The sequence below is a fragment of the Myotis daubentonii genome, chromosome 9 (assembly GCF_963259705.1).
Source record: "Myotis daubentonii chromosome 9, mMyoDau2.1, whole genome shotgun sequence".
Lineage (NCBI taxonomy): Eukaryota > Metazoa > Chordata > Mammalia > Chiroptera > Vespertilionidae > Myotis > Myotis daubentonii.
Genome location: NC_081848.1, coordinates 51,297,247 through 51,318,325, shown reverse-complemented (window position 1 = coordinate 51,318,325; position 21,079 = coordinate 51,297,247). Strand labels below are relative to the sequence as shown.

The window sequence follows — 21,079 nt, the reverse complement described above, 5'->3', positions numbered from 1 at the left end:
GCGAACTAGGAAGTGAGCACAATATTCCTTTGTCAAGACTTTTTGTTGTTAATCCTCACCCGAGGATATTTTTTCCACTGATTTTTAGAGAGAGGGGAAAGGAGGGGAAGAGAGAGAGAGAAACATTGATGTGAGAGAGACACATGGATTGGTTGTCTCCCGCACGCTCCCCAACTGGAGCCGGGGATGGAGCCTGTGACCGAGGTATATGCCCTTGACCTGGAATCAAACCTGATACACTTCAATCCATGGATCGATGCTCTAACCACTGAGCAAACCAGCTAGGGCGATTTTATTTTCTTTTTTAAAGATGATCTAGGATTATCCGTGCCCTCCTTTTTCCCATCTTCCTCACCACCTCAGTTAATCCAGGAACCCCTAGAGTTGGAGTTGCCAGATTTAGTAAATAAAAATACAAGATGCCCAGTTACATTCAAATGTCACATAAACAAGGAATAATTTTGTAATATGTTTGTCCCAAATATTGCTTCTCTAAAATTCACGTTAGGGAGTAGACTTATACTAAAAAAAAAAAGTACTGATTATTTTTCTGATATTCAAATTTTACTGGGCATCCTGTATTTTACCTGACAACCCTACATAGAATCCCAATTATGCAGACTCCTAGAGCCCAGCCTTTCTGGCGAAGACCCTGCATGGCAGGTCCTGTCTCTAGGAGCCCTGCTCACATTCACCATGGGCGCCCTGGGCTCCCCAGTGTGGGGGCTTGTCTACTGCAGCGTCCAGAAACAGCATCCCCAGGAGCAAGTGAGAGGAATGCAACCATCCCATCCTCCCCTCGACACACCAATGTATCTGACATGTACATCTTTGGGATGTGGGAGGAACCTGAGGTACCCAGAGAAAACCCATGTTGACATGGGGAGAACATGTCAACTCCATACAGACAGTGGCCCCAGTGGGAGTCAATTTTTTTTTCTCATCAATGTTATAAATGATATCACTCAAAGACCTGCCATATCTGGCCCCCAACTTGAGAAGCCTCCAACTAGACAGAAGGCCAAAGACCTTCCCAATTCAGTTTAGGTCCAAGCTTAATGGTTTTCCTTGTCCATTCAGACCCAAGTACAACTTAAGACTCACTTCCTCCCTGCACTCCCCATTACTGTCTTCCCAGATGGTACCCCTTGATTGTTGTCAATTCAAAATTGCCCTCTGATGATTGATAATCAACCCGAACCATACTGGATTTGACTTATTCTCATCCAGATAAAAACCTGGCTTCTCATTGTACTTTTTTCAAAGTACAGTGGGGCCTTGACTTACGAGTGTCCCGACTAACGAGTTTTTTGAGATACCAGCTGTCTCTCCGACGATTTTCTGCATTGAGTTGACAGAGTAATTTGAGTTAACGAGCTCCTTAACGAACTCGGTCTCGGGACGAATTGAACTCTAAACTTGTAAGTCAAGGCCCCACTGTACCTCCCACAGGATTAATATATTTCCCAGGGGCAGAAACATTAATGTAATGGTGGTGGTGGTGGTAACATTTTAGCCCTTAATATAGTCTAGCCAATGTGCCAAGTACTTTACATGCATTATTTAATTTCATCTTCAAAACAACCTTTGAGGTAATTATATTATTATTCCCATTTTACCACATGAGGACAGTGACACAGAGTTCGGGTAACTTGCCCAAGGCCACAGTGCAACTAAGTAGGGAGCTGGGATGGGAGTCATCCACATGTAAGCATCAACTGAAAAAGTGACCAGGCCTCGTAGGAGGAAGCTGAGCCAGCAATGAAGGGGTCCAGAGGCAAATGGTCAGAATGGTAGAATGAGAACTGAGCGCACCCTGACACGTTTATATCTAAGGGCTAAAAACAGCAATTTTCTCCAATAAGGAGCTAATGTTATTGGATGGATGGATGGATGGATGGGCCAGTGAAAGAAAAAATAAATGAGCAGATAGGTAAGTAGGAGGTGGAAGATTTTTAAGGGAAATTGCATGAAGAAATAATTTAAGAAGACTGAACCTATATAGGGCTATTACACAATGTCCCTCAAAATATGCCAATTGCCCAAGTGGACCTGAAAATGGACCCTCCACTTTTAGCCCAGAGTACCTTAATTACACGTGTAGCCCTAGCTCTGGGCTCTGGGACCCTGATGGAAAAAGAAGTCGAGGGGACCTGGAGAAGGGGAGCTGAGAGGAGAGGAAGGTTTGGCACATTCAGCCCTGGAGAATGATAGATGAGTTTAGGGAACTTGTTGCAGCAATCAGACGACGACTTTGTAGGAGGAGCGGAACCTTGTGAAGGACCCCAAATTTGCTCCATTGTTACTATTAATTTGTTATCTTGCTATCTCTGCTACTTTACCTTTGCTACCTTTACTTCCCTATCTGTTTCCTTGCAGTCATTCTCAGTAAAACCTGAGAAGATAAAGGACCTGTTTGCAATCTTTAGGGGACAAAAAGGGAGATGCGAATCTGCATCACACAGACACACACCCTGACGTGGGGGAAAGGACACTAAAGGACTAAAGTGGGCCTAGCCTTTAGACCTCAGCCCTACCAGCCAAGACCACTGAGCTAAGGGTCTAGTTCAGTGGGTCTCAACCTCCTGGCCCTTTAAATACAGTTCCTCATTTATGTTGTGACCCAACCATAAAATTATTTTCGTTGCTACTTCATAACTGTAATGTTGCTACTGTTATGAATCGTCATGTAAATATCTGATATGCAGGATGGTCTTAGGCGACCCCTGTGAAAGGGTCGTTCGACCGCCAAAGGGGTCGCGACCCACAGGTTGAGAACCGCTGGTCTAGTTGGTTCCTGAGAGGTTCATGGTATGCAGTATCCCAGAGGATAGAGAGAAGCTGAGCTGGGAAAGACCAAGGTTTGGTCTTAGGGGGTCCCTGGTGACTAATGAGGTGGCTTTAGACAAATCTGGATCAAATGAACAAAATATTACTTCATAACGAGGCCAATCTCTTCCAACTCCTGTTCTACTCAGGACTTCTGTTGTTTCTGATCACTAATCCTGCACATGCTACTACTTATTTCTTCCTTCCACCTTCTGACATGACCTAACCATCTCTACCTGTTGGCTAAAAATTAATTTTTATGGTCATCTCTTTATAAACAGCTCAAGCAATATAGAAATGTATGAGGTAGAAAAGGAGAGTCCTTACATAATCCTAAATCCTAAATAAATGATCACTATTAGCATTTTATGTATATTCTCACCTCAAAATTAATGCACATAAAATTATAATACATACTCATTCTATATACATGTATATTGAAAATAGAATCATACTATACATACTGATCTATAATCTAACTTTCTCACATAATTTCTTTGCCATCTTTCCGTAACAAAACAGAAGTTGACCTCATCACTTTCAACAACTGTTTATATCAGCAGTCGCCAACCTTTCAGACCACCGGTTGGCGACCACTGGTTTATATAACATTCACTATACGGCTTTACTAAATTTTATTTAACTATTCCTTTATTGATGAATGTTTTAAAGTCCCCGTTTGTCACTACACTGAAGAATATGGTGAGGAACATCCTTGTACATATTTATACTGTTCATCCCTTAGGATAAATTACATGAAGTAGAGCCACCAGGTCATAGAGTACCACACGCTGAACATTTCAAATTCCTATTGTCAAAAGGCGCTCCAGCTCTAGCTGGTTTGGCTCAATGGAAAGAGCATTGTCCTGTGGACTGAAGGGTCCCACATTCCATTCTGGGCAAGGGCACATGCCCAGGTTACAGGCTCAATCCCCAGTAGGGTGCATGCAGGAGGCAGCCGATCTCTCTCATCATTCATGTTTCTCTCTCTCTCTACCTCTCCCCTCCCTCTCTGAAATCAATGAAAACTATATTTAAAGAAAGGCCCTCCAAAAAAGCTATACAATTTAGACTCCTGCCAGTAGTGTGTAAAATTTGCCCCCTACCCGCAACTCAATCAAGGGTGTTTTGAATCAAAGGAGTTAACGCCTTCAGCAAGATAAAGTCTCTGACTCACAAAACTGCCCTTGGAACTCATCCATATTCACCTCACCAATTCTGCCTCTTCAAGGAAAACAGGCAGAGTTTTATTACACTTGTCCAGGGTTCAAGAGCCTAACCGGGTCAACTCTGGGCTGCTCTAGGGGATGAATAATTACACAGGCCTCAGGTGAAGACAACTATTCCACAGAGAGGTCCTTAGCACTGGACTCAGAGCACAAAGCACACAGGACACACATAGGACCCTTGTCAACATCCAGAGAGCCTGTAGCTTCTGCAAGACAGACCCCTGCAGAGGAGCAGCAGCTGGAGCTGAGATGTATATCCTCACTCATCATCCTTGTCCTCTAAGGGACTTTGGAAACCGCAAGATCAGAGCGAGGGCCAAGAGCACATATTTTAGCAATAGAAAAGAAAGTGCTTTAAAATAAAACCCACTGCCACTAATCAGTGTAGCATAAGATTTCATGTTACCAGTACCCTTAGGGAAAAACTGTTCTTTGTTCATATTCTTTCAGTATGAATACTGATCAGCACCATGAGCATCAAAATGTTTGTTTCACTTCTGAAGGCTATTTCCACAGTTCTTCCCTGTCTTTTTACACAGAGCTCACCAGACAGAAGCAGGGTGCTACTTAAAGGTCACAGTCATATTATGCGCACCCAGCACCCCACTGTGCTAGACAACGGTGTGGACCACTCGAAACAACAGGGCAAGAGGGCTGAAGGACCCCAGTTTAATATACTTTTTAAATGTAACTACTCTCGTGTTTATCTCTCCCCACATCATCAGCTATCACCTCCTCTCCTCTCTAGCAGATGCCACCTCTCTATTTAAAGCCATAAATGGCCCTCTCCAGCTGTTTATGCCGTGATAAGCAGAAAGTAAGCAGAGTAGAACTGCGAATACATGGTGAGTAACGTAGCTAAGGTTGAGCAGGTTGCCTGGGAGTGAAGTGGTTAAGTTCTGGTGCACAGAGTTTGTGAAGCTACTTCAAGTGCCATCCTCACATCTGGTCATGTGCCTTAAAATGGCTTACAGATAGCCCTATCACGTCCTTGGTGGAGGGCTTTTGTTTTTGACACACAGAAGCAGGCAACTGGCCAGCCACCAAATGCAAGAAGTGTGAAGAGTGCAAGGGTGATCCTAGGTCTCGGGTCCAGTTCTTTCAAAAGAACACATCAACTGCTTTCCCCCACAGCAAGTGAGACAAACATCTAGTCATACAAGTACAGCACCACAAGTAAACAAGTCTTCTGCTGGCTCTATGCTTCTGCTAAAAGAAAAAGGGGGTGGGGGGGGGGGAAGTGCGGCAAATGTTGTTATTTCTTTCCCTTAAGTCATCTGGAAAATCTCCAACTAGCCAACAATCTGGTTTACAACACTCTCCTCCTAGGCACAGCAACTGAGATCTACAAGGATAACATCGCAAGGTGAAGATAGTGCTGGGTTCAAGGTCAAGAGATGACCTTGGGCCAATCACACGCCCCCTTTTTTTCCCCAGCTGTTTTCCCATCAGTGCAAAATGGGACTGACACCCTCTTCTCCAGGAACAGAGGGCCCCATGGAGAGTGTGAGGGGATTCAACAGTGACCACCCGTCCTCTGATGGGGTCTGCCAGGCTGAGCCTCCCACTCAAGCTTGGAGTGTTCACAAACTTCAGGACACAGGCATCGGGGGTGCACCATCTGATCCAGCCACACCACAGGATCCTGAGAGTCCCAGAAGGAACCAGGAAGGAAAGGAGAGCAATGACAAGTGCCCAGTTCGACCACAGCAGGCTGCAGCCTGGAGCTCCACTGTCAGCTTTAGAAATCTTTACACAGGAAAACCAGCCTCCGTCCAAGGAAACCTTATCTATACTAGTAACCCCAATATATAAAACACATTAAAAGTGCCATTAGAACTTAATTATTTAAGTTATAGTATCTTCTTGTAAGTATAACAAGACTGTCCTCATGAACATAATTTTAAATCTCAGTAAAGCATTTAATACATTTCTCTTTTAACTACTATATACACAAAGTCCTGATTCATATGTAGTTGCAAATGGTACCTACAAGTATTTAACCTTTTACTTTCAGCCTGGGGAATCTACTCGATAAAACTAATCCAAACACCTGAAGGTAGGACAGTAGGAAAATTGTAAAGATAGGTAACATTTCTTATTAGGAAATGTTCAATTCAGAGAGAGTTGAAGAGTGGTTTCGCCAGTCAGTATAAGCTTTTATTTCTGGAGAAAAACACTATTAAAATGTATCTTAGAACATAATTCAACATTCAATGAGGTCAATTCTAAAAATCCTCAGACTTAGTACCAGGCTGTGACAGATATCTACGCAAAATTTCAAGAGTCCAATTTATTTTGTTTCCCACATTAAGTTCAAACTAAGTTTCAATTTCATCACTCACACTCTACCAGCCCTTGTAAATAAGCATGGTGAGAACACAAGCCAGCATTGCCTAATGGTGATCATTCAACTTACTTTAAAAGTTTCAGCAAGATACACACGTGAGGGCAATCAGACTATATGTGAGGGATTCAGATAAGGGAGTTTCCTTTGCCAGCCGATGTAGGAAAGAGATCTATCACCTCATATGAAATATTTATAGCTCAACCTTTTCTTGAATGGTCAACAACTTGTAGTATGAAAAAGTAAACTAAGAATTACTATCCACATCACTACAGATAACCCATAAGAGTAAAACATCTTAGTATAATGTACACATTGTGTGTTACATGTATAGCACCATTCTGAAGGTTATCTGTTCGATAAGCAGGTTTTGTATATACAAGACACAGCTTCTGGTAATAGCTGGTAGACAAACCAACATCTTGGGAATTTTCACTGTCATCATCTTCACAATAGAAGATAAAATTTTCAGCTAAGATCTGGAAACAGCCTAAGTGCCCATCAGTAGATGAATGGATTAGAAAACTGTGGTACATCTACACGATGGAATACTATGCTGCTGTAAAAAAGAAGGAACTCTTACCATTTGCAACAGCATGGATGGAACTGGAGAGCATTATGCTAAGTGAAATAAGCCAGTCAATGAAGGAAAAATACCACATGATCTCACTCATTCATGGATAATAGAGACCATTATAAACTTATGAACAAAAATAGATACAGAGGCAGAGCTGCCTCAAACAGACTGTCAAACTGCAGTGGGAAGGCCAGGGAGGGGAGGGGGGCAGAAGGGGGCGGGTAAGAGATCAACTGAAGGACTTATATGCATGCATATAAGCATAACCAATGGACATAACACTGGGGGGTAAGGGAGGCCAGGGGATTGTCAAGGGTGGGGGGGAAAAGGAGACATATGTAATACCCTTCATAATACTTTAAGCAATAAAACTAAAAAAAAAAAAATCAAAGTAGACAATAAATAAATAAAAAGAACAAATAAAAAAAAAAAAGAAGATAAAATTTTCTTCACTTCTGTGTGTGTCCAGTGTTTCAATGGGTCTTTCTCATGTTCGCCTGAATACACACATACAAATGCCAGCTAAATGCTGACAACTGCCATGTCCACACTTCTATGGAGAGGGATCGCCAGGGCATGAGTATGCAGGCTTGGAGCCTGCCCTAAGCAGGGTGAGCGCCGGGTTCTTCCCGGGACTGCATCATTCTACAATGACACCAGTTAGGTTCAGAGAGGATGGTGCAGCGAGGCCTTTGAAGCCATGAGAGCATTTTTCAGATAAATTTCTTATCACCGCTTCATTTATCTCTTCTTCTGGAGAATTCGCTAGTTCTTTCATTTGGAGGTTGTTTCTTTGTTTCCTCATTTGGGTTGTCTGTTCGGGTTTGTCATCAGAGCATTTTTCATGTTAGGTTAAAACATGGTAGAATTCTCAAATTTTGAGGAACAGGGTAAATGCTCTGGGTGGGCCTAGGAAAATGTGAGAAGATACAGAAGACCTGCTGGTTCTCAAAAATGGAAATTACAAGGAAGAAGAAATGTGAATTCTTCTGTCAGCTCAGCCCCTGCCTGGGCCCTCAAGCCAAGCAAGAAGCCCAGCTTTCAAGAGCAGTGGAGAAGTTTAGTCCATCCCCCCTCCTCTCCTTCCCAGAGGGTAGAAGCTTTTTCATTCACTCACTCACTCACTCACTCACTCATTCAGTCATCCCACAGATATCCATTGGATGTCTACATTGCAAGGCTGGAGAGCTGGGCACACGCATGGCATATGTTTTCATCAGCATACGCTTAATTATATTTCATTTTGGAGAGTTCTGCCCTTAAAGATACCAAAAATGAGTGACCATCATCAGAACCATGGCTCACTCCTGTTAACAAAAGTTACAGCATTTGGAAATGTTAGCTATTACCATCACTTCCAAATACTTTTACTTGTGCACACACACTCTGAGCTTCTCTGTACTAGGCAGAATACAAGGCTGAGATACCGTTTCTCCCTCCAGGCACTCAGACGGAGAGAATGAGGTAAGTTCAAGATGTAGAAGACGATGTGATTAATGCTAATGTTGAGTTACAGTATGGGGGACTGAGGGAAAGAAGGAAGGCGTACAGTATCGGAACTAAGCTGCTGTGAAATAATGGACATTCTTCTCTTTAGAAGAAGAGCTCAGAATGGCAAGAGTGTATCCCAAGTAAGTGCAGGTGGAGGAGAAGGCACAGAGGCAAAGAGATAGTTGAGCATGATTGAAACTGGGGAATACTGGGTGGGAGTGACTGGCCAGGAGGTTGGAAGAGAGGACCAAGACTTTCTCATTGGGAGTTAATATGATTGGGGTCACGTGGTATCAGACACCTCAATCATCTGTAACGTCTCAAAGCAAGGAAGAGTGGCTCCTTCAGCAAAATTCCAAACTGAGTGGTCACACTGCATTCTCCCAGAACTTGTCAGGAGGCCCGTCCAACACACACACATCGTCTTCCTCTCGTCTAGGTACATGGAAGGGAGCTCCCAAAACCAACCACCACAATGCCGACTCAGCCGTAATAGAAGATAAGTATAATAAGACGTGTCTCTGACTTGGCAGGAGTCAAGTTCTTCCAACATAACTCTTTTCTACTCTCTAAAATGAAACCCATGCCGTTTTTTTAACAGCATGTCCAGGGCCACTCTGCTTCCAGGGGATTTACTGTTTTAGCCAATTTGCTTAGAGGATAACTGTGCAAATTTGCACTACCCCATGAGCCTGGGTTTGAAAAGGAGGGGAGGGATCTCCAGCTATAACAGGAAAGAATTTAATAAAAAGCAGAAGCCAGAACCTGTGTAATCGATGGCTGCTCTTGCAGGTCAACTCACGCTGGCACCGTTCACCCAACTCTCCGAGGAACACAACAAATGAATCCCAGTGGCCCCAAAGTCATCCCCTCCACAGATACTAGTATATTCTGAATGCCTATTATAGGCAAAGCACTATGGAGAACATAAAGTTGTACTAGCTGCAGCCCATACCCTGAAAGAGCTTACAGTTTAGGAGGAAGAAAGGACACCTCAAAGGACAGTTAAACACGCTGGACTTAAACACGCTGGACGGTGAAAGCGGCATGAAGACATTGATGGGCCAAAGGAAGTGAAGACCCCCTTCTGGCAAAGGAAGAGCAGACTGCGAGAAGACGTCCTGAAGGAGGCAGCGGCGGAGAAAACCAGTGTGCTAGGAGCTATTATTCCCACAGGCTGGGCAGAGGAATCCAGGCTCAGCGAGCCTGGGTGACTTGCACAAGGTCACGCACATCATCGGTGGCAGAGCCAAGACCCAAAGGTCTCCTCCTCTGCTAAAAGAAGCTTTCCTGGGAGTACAGCACATTGAGAAAATGCCGTGAACCCCGTTTGTAGGAAGGATACCTAACGGGGCACCAGGCTAGAGAGATTCACTGAGGCCACACCGCGGGGTCTCCTACTCCAGGCGGAGGGAATGCGCACACTGGTTGGGGATGAAGCGTGTAGGGACTGGGAGGCTTTTGAGGAATGAGAGCTTGGGATCAGGTGTAGGGACTAAGAGCCACGGGGCCAGCCAGTCTGGGTTTGTATCCTAGTGCTGACAGCTATGTAAAACTGTGGTCAAGGTATTTAATGTCTCTGTGCCTCCACTTCCTCATTTATTAAGTGGGGACGATAATCCTAAACCTACTTCACAGAATTATTGTGAAAATTAAATGAATTGCAAAGCAGTAAGAATAATGCTACCCATAAGAACTGCTATCAACGTATTATTAGATAATGATGGTTATAATGATGCAGCAACTTAATTAACCAGATGAGACTCACTGAGGTTGGCAGATAATCTGAGGGAGGACTGGAGTAGTTCAGACAAGGGAAGATGGTAGTAGCTGCAGGGGGAATGGAAAGGAAGCAACCGATCTGAGGGATCTGAAAACTGGGAAGGAGAGGTGTTTCCCTGAGGCTTGCAGCCTGGGAAAAAGGTAGTGCTGGGGGGGTGGGGGGGTGGGGGGGTGTGGGGGTGATGCCGCTCAGCAACAGAACCCGCTGGACTCTGCTCCCTGCACATCCAGGCACACTGCTCTGAGCCTCAGTCTTCCATCTCTATAATGGGGCTAACAATCGTACCCTTTCTCCTTTGGGCATTGTTGTGCGAACTTGGCCACAGGCATTAAGACATAAACCACTGTACAGATAAAAGGCACAAAGCAAGAAAGAGTTGTAACAAGGGATCAATCAGCCTGGGGAGTGAGCCCCGGGGGAGAGAGGAAACCCAAGTTAACCTTGTCCACCCGTAACCTTCCCAGATAGGAACATTGAGGGTCAGTTCCACATTCTCACCCTGCACAGCTGCAGGCTGATGCCAGCCCAGAAACACGGACACCTGAGGCTGGCACGGCACTGAGGATAGCACCCCCCAAGGGTCTGGTTCAAGGGGCAGACCAGGAGGCAGCCCCCAATGGGACAGCAGGAGTCACCATTCCAGGGCACACCAGAGATAGAGTTCGATGTGCAGAGAAAAAGAACACCCGCTGACTCTACCTCCTCCAGCTCTCCAGCCGTAAAGCCTGTGAACAGATCAAAAGAAGAGTCTGGAGCCAGCCAGAGAGGGCTGGGGAGCAGAAAGCGGCCCTGGAGCAGGCAGCCCCCAGCATTTGCCTTCCACTGTAACCAAATGTTTGTTTACATGCCCTGCATTATCTTGTCAGTCCTTGGATAAGATTTCTTCTAGAAACTCATTGTTTTTATGTTAAGTGCAGCCTATGCCGTCAAGGAAACAATAAAAATCAGCAGCTTGTATTTCCCATGTAACCAACCTACCTTCCTTCTTCTTTCCTTCCTTCCTTCCTTCCTTCCTTCCTTCCTTCCTTCCTTCCTTCCTTCCTTCCTTTTTGTTAATCCTCACCCAAGGATATTTTTTCCATTGATTTTTAGAGAGTGGAAGGGAGGGGGAGAAACAGAAAGAGAGACACATCAATGTGAGAGAGACACATCGGTTGATTGCCTTCCACATGCGCTCAAACCAGGACCAAGGCTAGGGATTGAGCCTGCACCCGATGTATGTGCCCTTGCCTGGAATCGAACCTGGGACCCTTCAGTCTACAGGCCAACACTCTATCCATGGAGCCAAACGGGCTAGGGAAAGTTTTCTTTATTTTACATTCAGTAGGAAATCAGGACCCCAGCCCAAGTCTCTTCTCTGGTAGACCCCATGCACCTCCTCACATCATTCACCACCACAGAGGGGAATGGTCTCCTTAACACAATTATCTCTCCCACTAGCCGGGGGCTCCCTGAAGGTCCTTAAAAGAGCCTGGAGTCCTCATTCTTCTCTGAACCCCCACCACCCAACACAGACGCTGGCACATACACTGAAATTTTAGCCCATCTTTGGCACCCAAAGACAGTGAGAACCCATAGGCACAACCCGCTCTAATCACGCAACTCTCCCCCATACTCAAAAAGACGTTCAACAAAGCAGCACCTCATTTATTCAAGCCTTCCTTGTTTGGTTTTCCAAAAACCGGATTTCCCAGATTTAAAAGAAGGCAGGGGGGGGGGGGGGGCGCTAATATAGGTGTGAGAGCTTAGTTTGTGTTTTGTTTGAGAGTTCTGTTTGATACAGGTTCTGAAAAAGTAAAAGGCCTTATCACTCCAAAATACAGTCACTAACTTCAAACCACACAAGAATCGTGCCTTCTCCTTTCAACCAACTTTCCCGTCTGACTTTCAACAGTTTTTAAGTTGATAAACCAAAGGAAGCCTTTATTTAACGAAAGAAAAAAAAGATCTAAGCAAACAGTTCCTAGTGTTCTCTAAGAATGTAGACTCTAAGAATACAATCTGTCCACACAAGGATAAACGCAGTTTTATTAAAGAAAACACAACGGGCTTACACACTCCCTTCAAATAGTGTACACTGTACACACAAAGCAGCAAACGCAGACTCACAGGGACAACAGAGTCACCAGTGGGGGCCTGCTATGGTTTTGCTCAAAAGCTCAACCCTAAGGCAGGAGCCTACGCTGGGGACAGACTCCTGGCTTTGTCCTTCCCGTGCGATCTCTCTCACAACCATCCGGAGGGGCTCAGGAGATGACTGCAGAATCATGCCGCGGAGCCACTTTATTGAAGAAACAGTCAACCGAATTAATCATCCACAAAACCAAGCCCCTTGGCATTAAATATGTTCAAGACCTCAAACACTCCTGGAGTTTCAATTTATTCTAAATATAGACCTGAAATCATAAACTAAGGAGCGAAAGCAGCGGGTTTTAAATGATTGACCAACTCCATTCAAATAGCCCACACTTCTCTTCTGAGGGAAAATAAATGCATCAAGAAATACAATTTCTGCCCAGGCCCGGTGGCTCAGTTGGTTGGAGCAGCATCACAGACACCAAAAAAGGACGTTGGTTCTGTAACTCGTTGAGTGTGTACAGGAAGCAATAGATTCATGTTTCTCCCTCACATCGATGTTTCTCTCTTTTTTTAATTTTTAAATATTTTTATTGATTTCAGAGAGGAAGGGAGAGGGAGAGATAGAAACATCAATGATGAGAAAGAATCATTAATTGGCTGCCTCCTGCACGCCCCACTGGGGATTGAGCCCACAACCCAGGCATGTGCCCTGACCTGACTGAGAATCTAACTGTGACCTCCTGGTTCATAGGTCGACACAGAACCACTGAGCTACACTGGCTGGGCTCTCTTTCTCTCCCTCCCATCCTTCCCTTTTCTCCCTCTCTTCCTTCCTTCCCTCCCTCCCATTCTCCCTTTCTCTCTCTCTTCCCTTCCCTTCCTCTCTCTCGAAAATGTATAAACATATACTTGGGTGAGGATAAAAAAAAAAAAAAAGAAATATAATTTCTATAAATTCTTCCATCATGGGAAGAAAAGTGTGGCCTTTAAGAACATTAGCAGAAACCAAAATATATGCAAAACTTATTTCCGCCACACTCCACAGATAAAATGGCACTTTTTTGTTTAATAATTTAAAAATATATTGTGTTTATAGTTTGGATCCTCTCACTACTTGAACATTTGTCAAGCACCTGGATGTCAGAATTATAAAACTGAATGACGATTCTGCTCCTGTCCACAAGGAGCTCACACGTTGGGGTATTTGTACCTAAAATGAAAGGGTTTAATGGGTGATGCTCATTTATCTAAGAAATTTTTAGTAATAGAAAAAAGGTCTGAGGTTCTTTGCAGCAGTATTTTGTTTTCCCTAGTTTAAAAAAGAATTGACATAAATAGAATGATCTGAAAGGGAGATGCTGCTAAACCCAAAGTTGGGGAATTTGAATCAGAGCATTATTCACCAGGACCTGCTAGGTGGCAAGGCCTGTGCTAGATATTCATCACAATCAATCTCCACTCTTCATAATGAATTCATATACCACTTGGCCAACTTTCCGAGAATAAAACACTCCCAGGCCTGTGCTTGACTCAATGGCAGATAACTAATGCTTCCCCCAAAAGATCACATATTCACTTTACTCTATTTGAATAATTTCTCAAACAGTGGGCTGCATCCAGATAACTCTACATGAAGCTAATCTTCAACAAGTGGGACTTCATTCATTCCAACTCACTCAACAAATACGTAGTAAGCACCAACTCCAGGGACTTTCTCAACACTGAGCAATTATACTGGCAAAGAAAACAGACATGGAGCCTTCCCTCATGGGGCTTATAATCTAGCAAGTAAGGCAGGTAATCAATACAGTTTATTCGTTTATTCATTTTATGGAGGGAAATAAATGAACAGGATGCAGGGATTCCGAATGACAAGCAGCTGGGTGGGGAGGCAGAGGGGACAACAGGGAGAGTCAGGGAGAGTCTCTTTGAAGAGAAAACCCTACAGAAGATATATTCTTGTAACTTTCAAAATATCTGTTACAAAGGCCAGTATGACTGTTAATGAAAAGAGTTCTGAATTATATATATATATATATATATATATATATATATATATATATATATATGACTTAGAAAAGAGAAAATATTTTTTAAAAGAGTGATGCTAAATTAATTTGTAAATTAAATGAAACCCCAATAAACACAGTTTCAGAAAAAGTTTTAAAATAGACAAAAGTGTTTCTAAAATTAATAGGTAAACTTGTGGGGGAAAATTCTTAAAAAGGAGGGTAATGTGAAAGAAGTAACTGAATTATATATTAAAACCCTTCACAGAGCTATGATAATTAAAGATCCAGGTAGATAGTGAAACATATATGAACTTAATGTATGGGTTCAAGGAGAAAAGATTCAATGAATAGCTGGGACAAGCCAAGCATTAGGTAAAAAATATCTGTATCCCCACCTCACTCTTTATAACATACCAGATAAATTCTCGACACATTCAACTAAGTGAAGTATTTTATGACTTCTTTTTCTTTTTAAGTAGAAGACTCTTTTGCAATAAGTAAGGTAGTCCTTTGCGTGCAAATAATGAAATAAAAAAAACACCTTGAAACCATAAGAGTTGATAAATCTGATTTAAATTTAATTTGTGCCTGGAAAAGTTATATAAATAACAAGGAAAATCAAAAGGTCATGACAAACCTAGAAAGAATATGTGGGATTACCCCATCCTACAGTCCCCTGAAGTTTCCCTGAGAGATTATTAGCAATGCTTCTCAAATTTTAATGTGCATACTGTTCACCTGGAATCTGGTTAAAATGAGACTTCTAACTCAGCAGGCCTGGAGTGGGGTCTCAGATTCTGCATTTCTAACCACCCCCCAAGTCATGTAGCTAAATGTTATAGAACTTCTCTAAAGAGACGTGGAGCTAGAACTGAAGAGGCCTCAGATAACTTCAAAGAATCACCTGGGAAGGTTTCAGAAGGAACACCCACCGAAGCTTCACCTTGGGCCATTGTGATTTAGGTCAGGGTGAACAGTGGGAAGTAATATTAAAAAAAAAAAAAACAACTCCCTGTGTGACAAAGATATTCAGTCTGATTTGAAATCCAGTGGAGAAGACGGTCTGAGTTCCTTCCTGCTCTTGCTGGGCTCCGAATGCCGCAGAGGCCTGTCTGAACTTGTAGTTTTAAACCATTCCTCTCCCATACCCAGATCCCACCTGCCCTCCGCTCCCACCCCCAAGTCACCTTTCTGCAGCCTTGTCCCAACAATCTCCTCCCACTACAAAGGCTGATTAAAGGGAGAGAGCACAGCACAGGAGGACGAGGAGCAAGGTTAAGGGACATCCTAGATCCGACATCCCCATGAGGGCTCAGGTTTGGTCACTGTTTAACCACTACTGGCGGTGTGATCCCAGGTAAGCCTCCTAACCTCTTAGACTCCACTTCCTCCTTTACAAAACCCAGGTTGTTGTGAGGCACAATCAAGTTAACCTATTGGGAGAAATATGAGTAAACTGGAAAGCATCACAGGAACATTAGTTATTAGGTATGTGACGTCTGCGAACACACACAATTCCAAACCACTCACACTGACATCCCAATAACTTTGTACATCATTCCCCTTCCCATGCCGTCTCAATTCAAGGAAAACAGGTTTCTCCAGGTTTCCATTTTCTAAATATACAAACTAAACTTCATGATTGAAAACAGGTAGAACTTAACATTTCGTATCCAGCCTAAACTAAAAAGGGCTTCAAATTTGTAGAACATGCCAACAAACGAAATCTGCGTTATGTCTGCTTATGTACGTAACAAATGTACATTTGCAAAACAAATTCTAACTTCTTAAACAACTTCTACTCCATTTCTAAGTGTTAGGTCGCACCTAAAATGTACAGTCCCGTCTCCCCCACCTTCCAAATCTGGGGAACAGTGGAGGAAGTAGGTGTTTTGTTTCCATCCGCACTGACACACATCTTAATTGGTCTCCTCAAGAGAGGTGTTTGCTATTTAATCCATCTGCTAATAAAATCTACTGAATTTGGAAGATTCCCTGGCAAAGGAAGTTTGAAGCACGTGCCCAACAGACACACTGGATCTATCCTTGGGAAGCATCTGCCTTCCGCACTGCACAGGGACAGGAGGGGAGAAGGAGGTGGCGCCACCAGGCAGGGCTCTCAGATCTAATGACACACCTGGCTTCCCTCTTCCCAGGTGCTCATCCAACCAGAACTCCTCCGTGTCCAGGGGGTATGACTAGGAAAATTCCTCACCTGCCACGTTAGAATTAAGCACCCCATAACCTAACTCCACAGGGCGTACCAGGCAGCAGAAAGGCCTAAGCCAGGCCTTGAAATGGCCCAGTGTCGGCCACAGGTGAAGGGTCCAGTTAGCTAAGCATCCTCATGATGTTCCCTCGGACTAAATCCATAGTAGACAACAGGGGCAGGACAGCAGCCCTGCACAGCCAACCACGCAGACTCCACATACTACCACAGGGAGCGTGCTGCCTTCAGAGAGTGGGCCCCTCCAGAACACCACACAGGGATATTTCCCAGCAAACGGGTTGCCCAGGGACCATTTGGTTTCAATTAACAGAAACCCACTCCCAATAACCTAAGGGGGGGGGGCGGTAAGGTTCATTATAAGGCCAAGAGGTCTATCAGAAGACCCCTAAATTGGGAACTGCAGCCAGCTCTGATGGGAAATGGAAACCAGGAAATGGAAAACCATCAGGAAATGAAACTATTCCCAAGGTCTCTCACCTCCTCCTCTGCGCAACTGCTTTGTTCTTTTCTCTCTGCAAAGCTGGTTGTGTCCACGCTTCTCTGAACCCATGGGTCAAACATCTACTCCCCAGGTAGCTTTTTCCAGAACTACAGTGTGAGCATCAAAGACAAACTAGAATTGCTGTCTCAATCCCAAAATATTCAGGAGACAGAGTTTAACTCAGCTGGGTCAGATGTGCCCCTTTGATCCAAACATCAGAGAGAAGGTGGGTGAGCTGGTCTAACCATAGAGGATATGTACCTGTCCAGCACAATTACAAAAAAAATAACAGTACAAATGGCAGCTTGATAAACTCCAACCTTTGTTAAAGCCACAAGGCTTTCCAAAGGTATCATCTTGACTTCTTATCATCACTCCAAGGAAGCACAGCTGTATACAGCCAGATCCTCAAATAACAGATAAATGTCGTCTTTGTAGCTTGCTTCCTGGTTGCTCCGGTTGGAGGGGAAAAAAAGCATTTTGTTGTTATCAAATAGGAATTTATTTCTGGTTCATCCTTTTGCCTGGAAATGAGCAAGACCTGGACAATTCATGAAAACGTCCTTGAGATCATGAATTCAAGGATGGGGAAGAGAGGCAGCCATGGTGGAGACACACAAAACACACACACACAGAACTGAAGCCCTCAAGGCAGTCGTATGAAGATCATTTTCCACAGGTAGAATCTATTCTGTGTAAAGGTTAAATTAAGCAAAGGTCCTTCCTTACAAAAGCCACTGGGCTTTTCATAAAGTGGCCCCAAAGAGTCCATCAGTCGCAGTTTCTTTCACCTAGGGCAGTGGTCGGCAAACTGTGGCTCGCAAGCCACACTCAAGGGGCCAAAGAGCCGCATGTGGCTCGCGAGCCGCAGTTTGCCGACCACGGACCTAGGGCAACAAACACATTCCTCACAGATCATGGGCTGCTCTGTGCAGTTGCTAATAAGATATCTGTTAGCGGAGGCTTACAAATCCATTTACATTGATTTTAATTAAGGAATCAATCCCTGGCCCTGAACAACTTGGTCCAGAGACGATAAGCAATTCAAGATTCAGTCTGTAGTCCCAGCCTAAAATCTGCATTAAAGAGAAGTTAATTCTCAGATCAATGCAGGACAAATAATAATAACTGGGTTTGTATCTCTTAGCAAAAAGAAACGCCTCTTCCAAGTTTAGACAATAACTCTCCACACATTAATAAGAGGGATATATTTCCAGTGATTTCCTAACAAACTCAACCAGGCAAAGGGATTTTTGGTAAAAGCCTTAAATCTGGAAAACTGGGGTCAGATATTATGACTCTCAAACTTCTAAAACAGTGGTTCTCAACCTTCTGGCCCTTTAAATACAGTTCCTCATGTTGTGACCCAACCATAAAATTATTTTCATTGCTACTTCATAACTGTAATGTTGCTACTGTTATGAATCGTAATGTAAATATCTGATATGCAGGATGGTCTTAGGCGACCCCTGTGAAAGGGTCGTTCGACCCCCAAAGGGATCGGGACCCACAGGTTGAGAACCGCTGCCTAAAGTCAACTGAGCCCAACCTTCTCAAAAGCTTATCAGAACCTTTCAGGCCAGACTGAAGTTGAACAGAGAATTACCCAAACACAAAACACAAATGACAAGTAAGAACAAAGTGGCACTCACCAGCCCGGCTGTGCTCTGAATCAGCCGTGCTTCATTAAAGAGGCAGGCAAACTTTTGCATTTGCTTTTATTTTATCTTTTATAAAGGCTGAGGTAGAATTTGACCTTTCTGAGGTACAATTTGACCTTTCTGACCTTTCTGAGCGGACTATGAATTGGAAACAAGCTCAATTTAAAAGACAGCATCAATGTATGACTGCTCACCATTTCATTTTTTTAAAATACATTTTTACTGATTTCAGAGAAGAAGGGAGAGGGAGAGAGAGAGATAGAAACATCAATGATGAGACAGAATCACTGATTGACTGCCTCCTGCATGCCCTCTACTGGGGTTGGAGGCCGCAACCGGGCATGTGCACTTGACTGGAATCGAACCTGGGACCCTTCAGTCCGCAGGCCAACGCTCTATCCACTGAGCCAAACCGGCCAGGGCATCATCATTTCATTTTGTTCCCTTCTCTTTCCTGGCCCACCCAGTCTATTTTTAGACTTTTATCAGAACTTCCAATGATCCCTCATAAACCTAGAGTGGAAAAAAGGTCTAGTTTCAGTCCCGTTTTCTCAAATCCCCCAGCTAGCCAATACCAACTGATGCAGGGGCAGAAGAGTTAGCCAATACGTGAAAACACATCACACTTGATTTTAATTTTTTAACATCAAAAAAGTCCATAAACTCACAAACAAAACAGAAAGCAGCAGTGAGCACCTACCCCGCACAGACAGGGACCCCAACCTGTGTCTGCTCCAACTTAGGAACTCAGACAAGTGGAGGCTGCTCAAAAAAGAGAAGAATAAATCTAAGTTGCAGCAGACCCATTACACTGGGAGACAACCACTTCATGTTTCTCCCTTACTTTTAAAAATATTTAATAGAACAGTTATCAAGTTGATTTTGAAGTTAGTAGGACCAGCCTGAAACACTGCAAAAGGAACACCCCACCCCCCTACCCCCCACCCCGACAAAGACCCTGTGTATAAGGAAATAAACTGCGAGCAAAAGCAAGAGACAGACCAGAGCTCAGGCGGCTGGCACAAGCTTGTGTTCTCTCCTCTCTCCTTCCCTCCTCCCTCCCCTCCCCTCCCTTCCTTTCTGTTTCTCAACTGGGTGAACAAAACAAAAGGAGTTGACACTTTAGCTATACATATGGACTCCAGAGCTCTCTGCCTAATGTCAGCTTGCCTGCCCACAAGTTTGAAGATTCACTGGAACACCAAAGCTCCTTGAAACGTTGCCATGCGTTTGCTGGAGCCTTTCGGCAGACGCAGACTGCCACCTTCCCTGGCTGAGTTGTGCAGGGCTGCTCAGCAGACCAGGGCATGCCAGTGTAGCCTGACATTCAGATCAAGACCACAAATTATAACCAGTTTCAGTAAATTGACTCGAGTGCCTTTGTTCCTCAGACATACATCTTCCTACGGCTTACAAATGCAGGCAGCAGAACCTAACCACCAACGCGACTAGAGCCAGCACTGGGAAAGGAAGTTATTGAAGCCTGGATTTCCTGCTTTTGCTTGTAGCCAAGAACTATGAGGCTTGTAGTGGTTTCAGGAACTGACTCATCTAATGATTCATGGATAAGATACTGCTTTTAATATGTTTCTGACCCGGCAGCTCAAGAACTTCAAAACCAATCTGAACCCGTGCTTCACTCTTATTTGCAAATGAACAGTCGCAAGCACAATCAACAGGAGGACAAGAGTTAATGAAACAATGAAAACATCACACCAGGGGCAGGAAGAGTGGAATGTGACTATCACATGGGAAGCCATGAGCAAAAGCCTAATCCGTGGGCTGTGACTTGACAGCGTCCAAACTTCCCAACAGTGGATAACAGGTGGGATAAGGCTTATTTTTAGATGTCATTCCCCTAGATGTAAAAATAGATTTAGCACAGCAATATTTTAATTCAGGAGCATCTGGGGTTGTGACTCTAAATACCCAAGATGTAAAGAAGCGTGTAGCTCCAGATTTAACTGCTATAGCTGCAAACCAGAGAGAGTGCAGGGTTAACCCGCTAATGAGTAATGGACAATAAAGGGCTGGCAGTGGAACTCATTCTCTTAACTCATCCTCTAAGGAAGACTGCAATTCGGTTATTTCCACTCATCTTCAGACCATTCTTCTCCCCTCCCCCCCCACCTACATGCTCACACGAATACACACACACACACACACACACACACACACACACACACACACACACACCACAGTCCTGAAGAGCAAAGCTCTCTAAGAGTACAAAGTCAGGAGCTGATGTCCCCATGAATTCACTCATCAATGAGAAGTCGGGGGGGGGGGGAAGGTTTTCAATCCTCCCTTATCCGCTGATCCTTGGGTCTTTCCTGCCCCCTAATATAGGACATTTGGCA

At 44.0% G+C, this 21,079-nt stretch overlaps 1 protein-coding gene across 9 annotated transcripts in view; it reads right to left on the bottom strand.

Annotated features, from left to right (window-relative positions):
• TEAD1 (TEA domain transcription factor 1) overlaps positions 1-21,079 on the bottom strand; it is a 262,434-nt gene that overhangs the window by 220,031 nt on the left and 21,324 nt on the right. Inside the window, exon 1 of one of the 9 annotated variants that reach the window (XM_059708931.1) lies at positions 6,478-6,497. The exons of the other annotated variants lie outside the window; for them this stretch is intronic. The gene's annotated coding sequence lies outside the window, so the exon portion shown is untranslated. Of the gene's footprint in view, positions 1-6,477; positions 6,498-21,079 lie in introns of those variants that run through there. 9 annotated transcript variants of the gene reach the window in all.